Source organism: Lucilia cuprina, chromosome 5 (assembly GCF_022045245.1).
Source record: "Lucilia cuprina isolate Lc7/37 chromosome 5, ASM2204524v1, whole genome shotgun sequence".
NCBI lineage: Eukaryota > Metazoa > Arthropoda > Insecta > Diptera > Calliphoridae > Lucilia > Lucilia cuprina.
This window is the reverse complement of record NC_060953.1, coordinates 55260955-55277134: the sequence shown is the minus strand read 5'-3', so window position 1 is coordinate 55277134 and position 16180 is coordinate 55260955. Positions and strand designations below refer to the sequence as shown.

Sequence of the window (16180 nt, the reverse complement as noted above, 5' to 3'; positions counted from 1 at the left end):
AAAAATCTATTTGAAAAACGTGATATGGAATTTTAATAAACAAGAAATATTTTTGGTTCATTGGTTGTATTTTTTTTTTTTTTATAAATTTTATGATGGTTGTACAACGAAATTTGATAATTTTTGAGTTGTTCTGCAAAATAAGATTGAAGGAATTTTGTTGTTGTATCAGTTGATAAAAAACGCAATAATTTTTTTTAAAAAAAAAAACGGAACATAAAATAATGTTTTTAGAATTTTTATAAAATTTTTATTAAGAGTACAAAAAGTGGACTTAATCTAATTGTCAAATAAGCCAAACTATTGATATATTAATTGTTGTCTCCTTACGATGACAGTGTTTGAGTGTCATAAATCAATATTTATTTAATAATTGTGTCATTAACAAACATTGTACTAAGAACTTTCTAATGGTATTATCAAGACTACACCAAAAAAATAATAAATAAAAAAAGAGTAGACAAAAAAATACCACTTCATAATTAACATTTTGACAACTTATTTCAAACCACTAAAAAAAATCTAATATCTAACTTTATTAACAACAATAAATTCAAAGTCGCCGAACTTATAAATGCGCAAAAAAACACCATTTATCAGGGGAGGGGGGGGTTCAGCCTTGAAACACAAGAAAGTAATTTTACCTTAAGGCCCCCAAACACACATAGTCACTTCACACACATAGACACACACACACACACACACACAAATAAAAGCAAATGATAAATATGAGGGAGTCAAGTCTTTAAAAACAATTAATGACCAAGGGAATAAAAATTACTCATACTCATAATTCCACAAAGACATATTTTTTCTTTTATATTTTTGTGAATTTTTTTTCACTATAATTTTGGTAGCGCGATGAAAGTCAGATAAAAATCACCAAAAAAATAGACAAAAAAAACAAAATTACCTCAAAACAAATTTATTATTTATTTATAATAGTCGTAATATTTTACAAGTATTGTTGTCTATTAAAATGTTTAAGGAGGAAAAAAAACTACACAATAAGATTAAAAATTTTTTATAAAATAATGGAGAAAGTTTACCTAAAATTAAGTATTATAAGGGAAGTATAATTAAAATTTGACTTTTGACCGCAAACAATTAAAATTTATTTCATTTTTTGTCAAAATTGTATGTGAATAAAACCTGCTATTTATACGCTTTAAAACAAGTTTAAATATAAGTTAACCAAAGGTTTATTGACAAGAAAACCCAACTAATCGCACAACTTTCTTTGGCCATATCAAGTGATCGCAAAATTTTTTTAGAAAAACTACTAATCAGAAAATTTTTATCGGAAATTAAATTATCGCGTAATTTCTTTGTATAAAATCTACTGATCGTACTTTTTCCATGGGAAATCTAGTGATCATATTATTTTCTATAGAAAATATACTAATCGTACTATAGATTTTACAATTTTCTATAGAAAATCTATTGATCATATTATTTTCTAAAGAAAACGAATAGATTTTTCAAATTTTTCATAGAAAATCTACTGATCATACAATTTTCTAAAGAAAATCTACTAATTGTAAAATTATCTATACAAAGTTAAAGAAAAACTATAGAAGATCCACTGATCTTATTATTTTCATAAGAAAAACTACTGATCCTACAATATTCTATAGAAAACCTATAGATTATATAATTTGCTACATAAAGTGTACTGATCATACAATTTTCTATAGAAAATCTACTGATCGCATAATATTTACACAGAAAATCTACTGATCTTACATTTTTCTATAGAAAATCTACTAATCGCATAATATTCTATACAAAATCAACTGATCATAAAGAAATTCTGCTGATCTTATAATTTTCTAAAGAAAAACTACTGATCTTGCAATATTCTATAGAAAACCTACAGGTTTTATAATTTGCTATACAAAATCTACTGATCGTATAATTTTTCTACGGAAAATGTATTTATCATGCAATTTTCTAAAGAAAATCTACTGATTTAACAATTTGCTATAGAAAATTTATTGATCGTCAATATTTCTATAGAAAATCTACTGATTGTAGATTTTTCTTTAGAAAATTTACTGATTGTAAAACGATCGTTAAATTTTCTGTAGAAAATCTACTAATCGCACAACTTTTCTATAGAAAATCTAATCTACGTATCTATAGAAAATCTACTGAACGCAAAATTTTCTATACAAAATTAACTGATCATAAAGAAACTGTAGTGATTTTATAATTTTCTAAAGAAAAACTACCGATCTTGCAATATTCTATAGAAAACCTACAGATTTATACAGTTTGCTATACAAAGTCTACTGATTATACAATTTTCCATAGAAAATCTACTCATTATACAATTTGCTATAAAATATTTACTGATCGTCAATATTTCTATAGAAAATATACTGATTGTAAAATTTTCTATAGAAAATTTACTGATCGTGAAAGTTTCTAGAGAAAATCTACTGATAGCAAAACTCTTTGTAGAAAATCTAACGATTGTTAAATTTTCTGTAGAAAATTTTCCTATCGTACAATTTTCTAAAGAAAACCAACTGATCGTACAATTTTCTGTAGAAAATTTACTGATCGTACAATGATCTATAGAAAATCGATTTCGGCGGTATAATTTTCTATAGAAAATTTACAGATCGTGCAGTTTTCTATAGTAAATCTACTGATCGTCAAATTTTCTACAGTAGATTTACTGTTAGAGAAATAATTTGTAGAAAATGCACTGAACGTACAAATTTCTATAAAAAATCTACAGATTGTGCAGTTTTCTATAGATCGTTTAATTTTCTATGAAAAATTCATTGACTGTATAATTTTCAATAGAAAATCTACTGATCGCACAATTTTCAGTAGAAAATTTACTGATCGTACAATTGTCCATAGTATTTTTCTATTAAAAATGCGAAAAACGATCAATTTTCTATTAATAGTTGTATCAACGATCAGTTTTATATAAAAAATTTTATTACGATCAGTTTTCTATAGAAAATTCTATCAATCTTAAATTATTTATAGAAAATTGAATCAAAGATCAGTTTTTTAGCACGAGGCATCAACGATCAGTTTGATTGTTAATAAAACTTTTAATTCTCTTTAGAAACTGATATTTTTCTTCATTTTCTATAGATTACTGATTATAGTTTTTTTATACAGGAAACCATTTAAAAAAAAAAAAAATTTCCAAAAAAAATTTATATTTTCCAAATACTTTTTTAAATAAAAATCAAACAAATTATTTATTATTTAAACTTAAATCCACAATAAATTCGGATTTCTTTCTGTTGGCCTCAAATTTCATTAAAAAACCATCAAATGTTTTGATTTCAAATTCATTTCTAAATCCTTTTTTTGTTATTGTTTTCAAATTTAATTTTATGACGTAATACATACATATGTATGTATGTACTTGGCAGTGAGTGTGTGTGTGTATGAAAGAGAAGAGTGAAATTTGAGATTTTATCTTAAAAATAATAAAAATAAAATTGTTATTTTCTTGTTTGATGGATTTTGTTTCACATGTACGAATAATAATAATAATAGAACATGTGCTCACACTATTAGAAATACATGTATTGTACATAATATACATAAATATGTGGTATTAGGTTGGACCTCCCAAAAAAAAGGAGTTAAAAGGATTTTTTTAAGAATTTCTTTTTTAAATTTTATTATTTTTCTATTACTTAAGATTATTTAAATTTCCCATTTCTAGTTTTAAAAGTTCATATAAAGTCAAAAAATTTTCGATTTTTGGAGACCTTAATAATTATGTTTTCACTATTCCTATGACCTACATGTCCAAACAATGAATGGTTTTGTATATGTATATGTTTATCCTTAACATATTGTTTATGGTATTAAAGTTGAGTTGTGTCATTATTATCCCATTTTAATTCTAACTTTTACAACTGAAGCTTTTAGTACAATGCCATTTTTTTTCTTTTGCTTCTCTGACATACTCTTTATGAGTCAGAAAGTCCTCAAGCCACAAACATAACCCTTAAAATGGTTAAAAATATTTACTATTAAACTATTACTACAGTTTAAATGTATTAGAAAGAAACATGTATATGTACTACACACTTTTATGCAATTTAATTTAATCCTGCTGGTTTTTTTTATAATCTTTTTATTAATTTTCTTTAAAACTTTATAATTTTAAGTAGATTGTTATGTTATGTTATGTCATATGACAAAATATCTTATTTTATGTGGTTAGTGTGGCTGTGAATATTTCTATATTTGTGTGAAAGTATTTTATTATCCCTTAAAAACTGTTATGCATATTTTGTGGTCATCAATTATTTTATGGATTTGTGGAAAATCTTTACAAATATTCTAAATAAATCTCAATATGTGGTCTCTTTAGTAAGAAGTTTTATTATTTTTTGCTGTCACATTTAACAACATTTTGTTACAGATTTTTTATATGGAAAATCCTTATAATAAGTTTAATGGAAATGTCCTTGTGAGTTGTAAAGTCTTTTGTCCATCTTCATTTCTCTAGAGAAAATAATATTTAAGATCAGTTTTTACAAACGATCACTTTTCTATAGAAAATTGAAACAAAAATCAGTTTTGCATACAAAATTGCTACAACGATCAGTTTTCTATAGAAAATTGAAACAACGATCAGTTTTGTATACAAAATTGCTACAACGATCACTTCTATATCAACAATCACATTTCTATAGAAAATTCTATCAGTTTTCTATAGAAAATTTAAACAACGAACAGTTTTATATAGAAAATTACAACAGCGATCAGTTTTCTATAGAAAATTACAACAACGATCAGTTTTTTATAGAAAATTGAAACAACGATCAGTTTTCTATAGAAAATTGAAACAACGATCAGTTTTCTATAGAAAATTGAAACAACGAACAGTTTTCTATAGAAAATTGAAACAACGATCAGTTTTCTATAGAAAATTGAAACAACGATCTGTTTTCTATAAAAAATTTAAACAACAAACAGTTTTGTATAGAAAATTCCAGCAACGATCTGTTTTCTTAAAAAAATAAACAACGATCAGTTTTGTATATAAAATTTTATTAACTTTCAGATTTCAATAGAAAATTCTATCAACGATAAGTTATCTACAGAAAATTCAATCAACGATCAGTTTTTCTATAGATCGATGCATCAACGCTCAGTGTTTTATGGAAAATTATGTCAATAGAAAATTATATTAACGATCAATTTTCTAAAGTAAATTGTATCAACAATCAGTTTTTTGCAGAAAATTGTATCAACGATCAATTCTCTATTGAAAATTGTATAAAAGATCAGTTTTTCCTTCTATAAACTGAAAATTTTTGTACAAAGTAATTTTAATGATCGGTTTTTAATATAAGATTGCTTTAACGATCAATTTTCCATTGAAAATTTAATCAACGATCAGTATTTTATAGAAAATAGTATCAATAATCAGCATTCTATAGAAATTTATTTCAACGATGAGTTTTTAATAGAAAATTTTATCAACGATCTGTTTTTTATAGAAAATCATATTAACGATCATTTTTCTAAAGTTTTTTGTATGAACAATCAGTTTTTTTTTTTTGCAGAAAATCGTATCAACGTTGAGTTCTCTATAGAAAATTGTATAAAAGATCAGTTTTTTTATGTAAACTTTTATCAGCCATAAGTTTTCTAAAGAAATGTGTATCAACGATCAGTTTTTTAAAGAAAATTATATCAACGATCAGATTTTTTTTGGAAAGTTATATGAACGTTTAGGTTTTCTGTAGAAAATTGTATAAACGATCAGTTCTCTATTGAAAATTGTATCAACGATCAGTTATCTAGAGAAAATTCTATCAACGAAAAGTTTTCTATAGAAATTTATATCAACGATCAGTAATTTTTAAAAATCAACATTAACGATCAGTTTTGTATAGAAAATGAACGATACATTTTCTATAGGAAATTGTATCAACGATCGGTTTTCTAAAATATTTCTATCAACGGTCGACTTTCTATAGAGAATTGTATTAACTGCAAGTTTTGTATAGAAAATGCTAATAACGATCAGTTTTCTATGTAAGAAATTGTATTATCGATCAGTTTCCTATAGAAAATTTTATCAATTTTCAATTCTCTATAGAAAATTGTATCAACTATTAGTTTTCTATAAATATGAAAAAACAAACGTTGGCTTTCTATTGAACAGTGTGTCATCCACAAGTTTTCTATAGAAAATGCTAATAACGATCATTGTTATAAAACATTTTATTTTTATAAAACATTGCATTGCGATCAGCCTTCTATCAAAGATCAATCTTTGATAAATTAATATCAACGATCAGCATTTTTTACAAACTTTCTATAGAGAATTTTATAAGCGATCATTTTTCGACAACAAATTCTATCAGCGATCAGTTGCATATGTATAGAAATTCAAATTATCGATCAGTTTTGTTTAGAAAATTTCATCAATGGCAAGATGATTTTCGATCCTTTTTTCTATAGAAAATTTTAATCAATGATCAGTTTTTGAAGTGATCATAATGTATCCTAATTACTGCTATCAAATTAAATACCCTACACTCTACACAAAAACCTTAAATACTTGTCATATTAACAAGCAAAAAAAATAATTATATAAAATTTTGCACATTTTTTTTCATAACTTGTAATTCAGCCACATATCAACTATAATAGTTTCCGAGTAAAATTTACTAAAAGCGCAAAAACTTAGACCTAGACAAAATATTTTACCATTTATTAAAAAAAAAACTAGTACTAGGAGGGGAACTTTGAAAATAGTAACCACCGATACATACAGATACAACACACATATACATGGAAACATTTCTTCAATGAAGTGTGTGGTAACAACTGCTGCTGCTCTAACTCGTATTTAAACAACTGTTGTCTTGGTACCACAATGCAACTGAACTGAATAGCTATATGTAGCTTAGCAAGATGACAGTCAGTCTGATGATAGTGAGTGAATGCTGAAACATTTCAGGAAAAAAGAAGCGAAAAAAATATAAAAATGCACACACTGCTAAATTGTCATTTGCAATAATTTTCTACATTCTTGTTAGTCTGTCAGAGTTTTTATTCTAGACTTTAGTTTTTTTTTGCAAAACGTTGCTGGGATGATGAATTTTTAGCATTTTTTACTGTTAAGTTGTACAACAAACAAAAAATTTATATGTATTTTGTTCTTGTTTCTTCTATCTGCAGCAGCAGTTTGTGCAGTTTATTATTATTTGTATGTATTTGTTTGAATGAATAATTGTGAATTTAAAATGAATTTTATTGGTTAAAATAGTAAAAAGAATAAAATAGATAACAATTTTTCCCATTAATACCCTGAGGAGTTTCCGTCATATTATTGACAATTATTTGACAATTAAAATTCAAACTGACTTCAAGAAAGCGACAATTAGTTGACAAATAGAAAAAAAATTAATTGATAAAACTGTCTGAGAATTTGAGTTGAGAGAGTGTATTGCTAAAGGAATTGCATAATGTTGTTTGTTTTTATCTTTTTTTTTTTAATTAAGTTTTAATAACGTGAGAAATTTAAATCGCAGAGCTTTGTTAACAGACTTACTGATCGTTAAATTTTCTATAAAAAATCTATTGATCGTAAAATTTCCTTTACATATTCAACTGATCGTAAAATTTTATAAAGAAAAATTATTGATTGACAAATTTTGTATAGGAAATCTACTGTTTCTATGGAAATTGTGAAATTTTCTCTATAAAATCATACTGATCATGAAATTTTCTTTAAAAATTAACTGAATTTTCTATAAAAAATTTATGATTGTAATATTTTTAATAAAAAATCAACTGATAGTAAAATTTTCAATAGCAAATCTACTGATCGTTACATTTTATATAGAAAATCTACTGAACATGAAATTTTCTACAGAGATTTTCTTGAAGATTTTTTATAAAATATATCGATCGTAAAAATTTTCTAAAGAAAATCTACTGATAGTGAAATTTTCTATAGAAAATCTACTGATAGTGAAATTTTCTATAGAAAATCTACTGATAGTGAAATTTTCTATAGAAAATCTACTGATAGTGAAATTTTCTATAAAAAAATCTACTGATCGTGAAATTTTCTATAGAAAATCTACTGATCGTGAAATTTTCTATAGAAAATCTACTGATCGTGAAATTTTCTATAGAAAATCTACTGATCGTGAAATTTTCTATAGAAAATCTACTGATTGTGAAATTTTCTATAGAAAATCTACTGATTGTGAAATTTTCTATAGAAAATCTACTGATTGTGAAATTTTCTATAGTAAATCTACTGATTGTGAAATTTTCTATAGAAAATCTACTGATTGTGAAATTTTCTATAGAAAATCTACTGATCGTAAAATTTTCTATAGAAAATCTACTGATCGTGAAATTTTCTATAGAAAATCTACTGATAGTGAAATTTTCTATAGAAAATCAACTGATTGTGAAATTTTCTATAGAAAATCAACTGATTGTGAAATTTTCTATAGAAAATCAACTGATTGTGAAATTTTCTATAGAAAATCAACTGATCGTGAAATTTTCTATAGAAAATCAACTGATGGTGAAATTTTCTATAGAAAATCAACTGATCGTGAAATTTTCTATAGAAAATCAACTGATCGTGAAATTTTCTATAGAAAATCAACTGATCGTGAAATTTTCTATAGAAAATCAACTGATCGTGAAATTTTCTATAGAAAATCAACTGATCGTGAAATTTTCTATAGAAAATCAACTGATCGTGAAATTTTCTATAGAAAATCAACTGATCGTGAAATTTTCTATAGAAAATCAACTGATCGTGAAATTTTCTATAGAAAATCAACTGATCGTGAAATTTTCTATAGAAAATCAACTGATCGTGAAATTTTCTATAGAAAATCTACTGATCGTGAAATTTTCTATAGAAAATCTTCTGATCGTGAAATTTTCTATAGAAAATCAACTGATCGTGAAATTTTCTATAGAAAATCAACTGATCGTGAAATTTTCTATAGAAAATCAACTGATCGTGAAATTTTCTATAGAAAATCAACTGATCGTGAAATTTTCTATAGAAAATCAACTGATCGTGAAATTTTCTATAGAAAATCAACTGATCGTGAAATTTTCTATAGAAAATCAACTGATCTTAAAATTTTCTATAGAAAATCAACTGATCGTGAAATTTTCTATAGAAAATCTACTGATCGTGAAATTTTCTATATAAAATCTACTGATCGTGAAATGTTCTATAGAAAATCTACTGATCGTGAAATTTTCTATAGAAAATCTACTGATCGTGAAATTTTCTATAGAAAATCTACTGATCGTGAAATTTTCTATAGAAAATCTACTGATCGTGAAATTTTCAGTAGATAACCTTTTAAACGCGAAATTTTGTATTGAAATTCATAATGATCTTTTTCTATAGAAAATCATACTGATCTTGAAATTTTCTATAGAAGAACTACTGATTGTAAAATTTTCTACAAAAAATCTACTTATTGTGAAATTTTTATAAAATAAATATAGAAAACCATACTGATCTTGACATTTTCTATAGAAAATAATACTGATTGTGAAATTTTCTACAGAAAATAATACTGATGTGAATTTTTTATAGAAAATCATACCGATCGTTTCTGTAGAAAATAAGAAGAAGAATGGAAATGTAGAATTTATTAAAAACTAACGTATGTAAGTGTGTGTGAGTTGCACATTACTGTTTCATATTTTTGCTACAAATTCTTTAAGTATTTTAAGTTAAATTCCTATTTCTTTGAACATGATGGTTGGATAATACCAATAATCATACCGTTCAGCCGTTTTCGTTCTCCTGCACCCTTTAACGGGATTAACAGTAACAGTAGTGCTTTTTTTGTTTCTTGACTATATTGTCATGACTATTTACTGTAATTATGAATACTAAGACTTACTTACTCTTTTTCTCTCTAACATTCTTTAACGCATTAGGGTTTTTCTGCTAAACATGGCCAATTTAAATGGCTTAAGTGCATTTACTTTAAGCCTCTTGATACTAATTATGACCATTAGAGAGTAAAGAGACATAAATGAATTGCACTTTGCAAATAGGGACTTTTAGTGGCAGAAAAATGGGTTTTTTTTTTGTTTAATAAATGAGGCAAAGAATTATTAAGAATAAAATTCATTTGGGTAATTTTTGGTTGCAATTACATTTTGTGCCTAAAGAGAAAAAAATTAAATTAAGTGATTATGGGAGGTTATAAAACTGAGAAAACATTCGAAACTCTATAGAATTTTCCATTTTGTATGACTTTTTTTATAGATTTTTATAATGACAAACAAAGGTGCTTGATATCGCTGGTAAATATAGAATAAAGGCAATAGAAAAAAAACCAAATGTTGTATAAGAAAACAACAAATAACAATCATGTTAAGAAAACAAATCATAATAATAATAATAAATTAACATAAAAATTCTAGGAACGATAGGAAAAACATTTAAATATTTATACATAGAAATATCCACCCTGGTTACCCCACCACGTATTAATGTTTTGTATCTTAGAAACTTTTAAAGTACTTGTATACAATGTAAATATTACATCAATTGTTACATCTGCGTAATTCCAGTTTTTGATTCATTTCCAAACCTTAAGATAATTTTCGGAACATAAAACATAAGGTACACAAGGCAGACAACAGTTGTCAAGAACATGACTTTTTTATGACGAAATAAAAACAAAAAAATGAAAGTAAAAAACCAAAAAATCTATAAAATCATAAACAATTGTTGTTACTTTTAAAAAGAAATATACTTATATATATAAAAAATTAAAAGAATTTATTAATACTACTCCTACATCGAGTAAAAATTGCTCTAAAACATCAACTGATAAAAAAAGATTTTCTAAACCGTTTAATTTTCTTTATAACTCCAACTGATCTTAAATTTTTTTACAACAAAACAAAAAAGAGTCAAATTTTCTATAGAATATTAGCAGACTGTAAAATTTTCTAAAGAAATTATTTTCTTTGAATCAAATCAAAAATCTCTATAAATAAAACCTTTAACGAAATATTACCTTTATGCCTCATTCAACTGCACAATTAATACAAAAACATCATGCATCTGTAGATTAATAAATTTAATGTCTGCTCATAAATGTGTGTCTGTATTGTGCAAGAGTAGGTGTATATGTTTTCGTCACTGTAATAAAATCGTAAAAGGAAAATTAGGATTCTCATTAATATGACACGCTAAACGAGGGTGAGAGCTGTTGGAGGGAAAAGTACAGAAAAATGTATAATAACAACAACTAGAACACAAGAACAAGTAAAAAAATGTAGTCGGCTAAGTCCGAATATATAAAGTCCTACAACAAATGCAGGTGCTGGCAGTTGTAGAATCTATAGAAAACTATACACTAGACTCTAGACTAAAATATAGACAAGCCTATTAAGTGATATAAGTAAACTAAACTAAACTAGACCATATACTAGATTAAATTAGATTAGACTTTACTAAACTAGACAGGACTACAGACTGCAATATAGACTAGACTATAGACTAGACTATAGGCTAGACTTTAAACTAGATTAGAGACTAGAATATAGATTAGACTATACACTAGACTATAGAATAGACTATACACTAGACTATAGTATAAACTAAAGACTAGCTTATAGACTATATCATAGACTAGAATATCGACTAGACTATAGGTTAGACTATAGGCTAGACTATAGACTAGACTTTAGACTAGACTATAGACTAGACTTTAGACTAGACTAAAGACTACACTTTAGACTAGACTATAGACTAGATTATAGACTAGACTGTGGCCTCCGGTAGGTTAGTGGTTAGTGTTCTAGTCTGGCAGACCGGAGGTGGTGGGTTCGATTCCCACCTGAGACACCGGTTAAGGAGCGCACAATAGGCCCGATAGAGGACTAGGTTAATTTCTTCGGATTTGATGTACATAGACTAGACTATAGACTAGACTATAGACTAGACTATAGACTAGACTATAGACTAGACTATAGACTAGACTATAGACTAGACTATAGACTAGACTATAGACTAGACTATAGACTAGACTATAGACTAGACTATAGACTAGACTATAGACTAGACTATAGACTAGACTATAGACTAGACTATAGACTAGACTATAGACTAGACTATAGACTAGACTATAGACTAGACTGTAGACTAGACTGTAGACTATTGAAATGACTATAGACTAGAATACAGGCAAGACTACAGACTACACTACAGACTGATTACAGACTAGACTAGAGACTTAACTATAGAATAGGGAACAAACTAAACTAAGGACTAGACTTTATTAGGCTATTTTTTCTAGGCGTTACAAACACTTGATCAAACAGATTATACTCAACCCGCTGAAGTGGAGTACAGTATTATAAATAAAAAAATATGCAAAAACGTCGACGACAATAACAAACATCTTAATTAAGTTGTAAATTTTATTGACAGAAGCATAAAATATGTATACAGTACTAAAACCACAGCAGCATTCACAGGCATACACAACCAAACAACCACCTCTTCAAATACACGCACACCCTTCATTCATTCTGTTTGACTAACCGGCAGTTTAAAAATTGGCCAATTGACTAGTTTTTAGATGTCTGTAATTTATGTTGTCATATGAGTTCTATACTTATTTCAGTTTTTGCATCGGAATAGCCTATTTGTCTCTTTAATATACCCAAGTAATCTAGAAAGTAACTAGTTATAAAAATAATGGAATACTACATGATTTTTAAATAATAATTGTTTTTTCACATTGTCATGGTGTTAAATTCGAATTCATAAAAAGCTTAGTCAATTACGTTGTTTACCTTTAACTAGCCACCAGACTATTCCAATGTAATCTGTTCAGTATACGTTAATTTACAATCACATTAAAAGCGAGAAAAAAACTCTTTTATGATTCTATAACCTGAGCTAATTAGAATTTTTAGTTTGTGTTCTTTTACCAGAACTGCTGGAATCTCTCCCACCAGGAGTGGGTGTCCTATCGCATTGTTTGTATCAGACACAGGAGTGTGTGCGGTTTTTTATTATAAAAATACTGTGACTGCATTTAATTGAAGGTTGTTGTTTATATGTTTATAGTATATTCGCATGTTTGAATATTGTATATAATTCCCCTGCTGATATATTATTGCTCTTGTCTTTATTTCATATACAAAATTAACATGTTGATATCAAACCAAGAGTAGTAAGTGGTAGAATTTATAAGGATTTAAATTAATTTGGATTTTTTTAAACATGTAATTATTAGTAAAAAACTTAAATTTATTAAAAAAAAATTTCATAATTTTTCTTTCTGTCTTCCAGCCTGTGAGACCCACTTTCAAGGTAAGTCATTAATAAAATAACAAATCGTCCCATTTTTAATGGATTAACAAGTGATCGTAAAATTTTCTACGATCGTTGAAATTTTTTAAAGAAAATCATAAGATTAAACATTTTTTGAAGATAATGAACTTAAAACTTTTTTTTTAAAATCAACTGGTCTTAAAATGTTGCATAAAATATCGACTGATCGTATAAATAATTTATAGAAAATAAACTGATATTTTCCTTAGCAAATCGGCTGATCGTAAAACTTTCTACAGAAAATGCATTAATCGTATATTTTGTTTATTTAAAATCAACTGATCGCGATATTTTCTACAACAAATCAACTGATCATAAAGTTTTATATAAAAAACTAAATGATCGTATATTTCAACGTAATATTTTCTAAAAAGAACCAACTGCTTGCATAGTGTTCTATAGAAAAACAACTGATCGTAGTATTTATTTTATAGAAAATAAACTAATCATGACATTTCTTTATATAAAATTAACTGATGTCAAACTTTTGTATAGAAAATCAACTGATTGTCGATATTTTAAGATGAAAATAAACTGATCGTAGATTTCTCTTAGATAAAATCTATTGATCGTAAACTTTTGTAAAGAAAATCAACTGATTATCAACATTTTAAGATAAAAATAAACTGATCGTTCGATTCTTTTAGATAAAATTAACTGATCGTAAACTTTTGTATAGAAAATCAATTGTTTGTAAATATTTTAAAATAAAAATAAACTGATCGTAGATTTCTTTTAGATAAAAATAATAAACTGATCGTAGATTTCTTTTAGATAAAAACAATTGATCGTGAATTTACATAAGAAACAGAACGTCAAAGTTTCAATAAATAATCAAATGATCGTAAACATTTCTAGAGCAAAAAATCAAACTGATCGTAATAGGGTTCTATAGTTGAAACGAAAAGTCGACTTTTTGCATTTTATGCAAAGTCAATTTTTCGACTTTTTTCATTTAGTTAAAATTCGACTTTTAGTATTATATAAAACGTCGACTTTTCTACTTTTTCCGACTTTTTTCAACTTTTTGACTTTTTTGGACTTTATCCGACTTTTTGCCTATTTACGACTATATTTCTATAGAAAATTTACTGATCAAATAATCGTAGAATTTTCTGTAGAAAACCAACTGATTTTAAAATATATAAAACAAGTGACTTTAAACTTTGTTTATAAATAAATCAATGGATCGTAAAATTTTCTATAGAAAACTGTAAAATATTCTATGGCTTGTAGTACTTTTTATTTCTCACTGATCATTATGATTAAACGTTTATTCATTACATGTAATAGGCTCAGTAAGCTATATAAGAAGAAAGCTATATTAATAGTACTTCATTATTACATAACCTTAAAAATACAGCCACCTTTAAACGTAGACAAACAATTATTGCCATAAGAGTGCACAGGTGTTAAACAATTGGTAACACCTACTTACACGAATACATACATAGCAACATACACACACTCCCAAACAATCATTAATAATTAAATCTTGCATATAAGGCAGTAATGGGCAAATCAAAAAACATATATTCAAAAAATTTTATATGACAAAACGGTTCAAAAATATGGTACGCATACAAAAAATTCAAAAAGTACCCTTAACTGTTATAATGTTTAACATTAAAAACAGCATATTTTTATATAAGAAATTTATGGAAGTAGCAGGTTTAGTGTTAATAAATATTCCCTGCCATTGAATAAAAGGCTGAAAATAAACTATCGACTTAGCAAATATGAACCCAAATATAATATTGTTTACTCTAGAGTCAGATTAAAGAATAACTGTAATTAAGTTCAGCTACAAAAAGTAGCTATAGTAACCGTAAAAAATTCTTCAAAAAAGCAATTAAATACAAAATATTTATAACTTTTACAACATTTATTGAAGCAACTAATTATTTACTGCTGATTTTTAAAAACAAATTTTTGAAATATACATACGCACATACGTTAAGTCTTACTTACTTAAACAATATCTATATATACAAATTAATGCGTGTTTATTTGTTTGTTTGTGGGTTTGTTTGAAGTCTATAGACTGCTAAACGGCTGGACCGATACAAAATCAGTATTAAAAGTCGCACATTTCAGAAACTGCAACAGCTAGAGTCCTAAAATTTTGTATGGGCAACTTTAACATCCATAAAAGTATGCACTTATACCTAAGTTCATAAGAATAATTGTTGAGAAAACTATTCTTATGAATAGACTAGACTATAGACTAGACTATAGACTAGACTATAAACTAGACTATAGACTAGACTATAGACTAGACTATAGACTAGACTATAGACTAGTCTATAGTCTAGTCTATAGTCTAGTCTATAGTCTAGTCTATAGTCTAGTCAATAGTCTAGTCTATAGTCTAGTCTATAGTCTAGTCTATAGTCTAGTCTATAGTCTAGTCTATAGTCTAGTCTATAGTCTAGTCTATAGTCTAGTCTATAGTCTAGTCTATAGTCTAGTCTATAGTCTAGTCTATAGTCTAGTCTATACTCTAGTCTATAGTCTAGTCTATAGTCTAGTCTATAGTCTAGTCTATAGTCTAGTCTATAGTCTAGTCTATAGTCTAGTCTATAGTCTAGTCTATAGTCTAGTCTATAGTCTAGTCTATAGTCAAGTCTATAGTCTAGTCTATAGTCTAGTCTATAGTCCAGTCTATAGTCTAGTCTATAGTCTAGTCTATAGTCTAGTCTATAGTCTAGTCTATGTCTAGTCTATAGTCTAGTCTATAGTCTAGTCTATAGTCTAGTCTATTGTCTAGTCTATAGTCTAGTCTATAGTCTAGTCTATAGTCTA

At 26.5% G+C, this 16180-nt stretch overlaps 1 protein-coding gene across 2 annotated transcripts in view; it reads left to right on the top strand.

Annotated features, from left to right (window-relative positions):
• LOC111689799 overlaps nucleotides 1-16180 on the top strand; it is a 97116-nt gene that overhangs the window by 47168 nt on the left and 33768 nt on the right. For both annotated transcript variants that reach the window (XM_046953280.1, XM_046953279.1), the window contains one exon: nucleotides 13334-13354. The gene's annotated coding sequence lies outside the window, so the exon portion shown is untranslated. The remainder of the gene's footprint in view (nucleotides 1-13333; nucleotides 13355-16180) is intronic.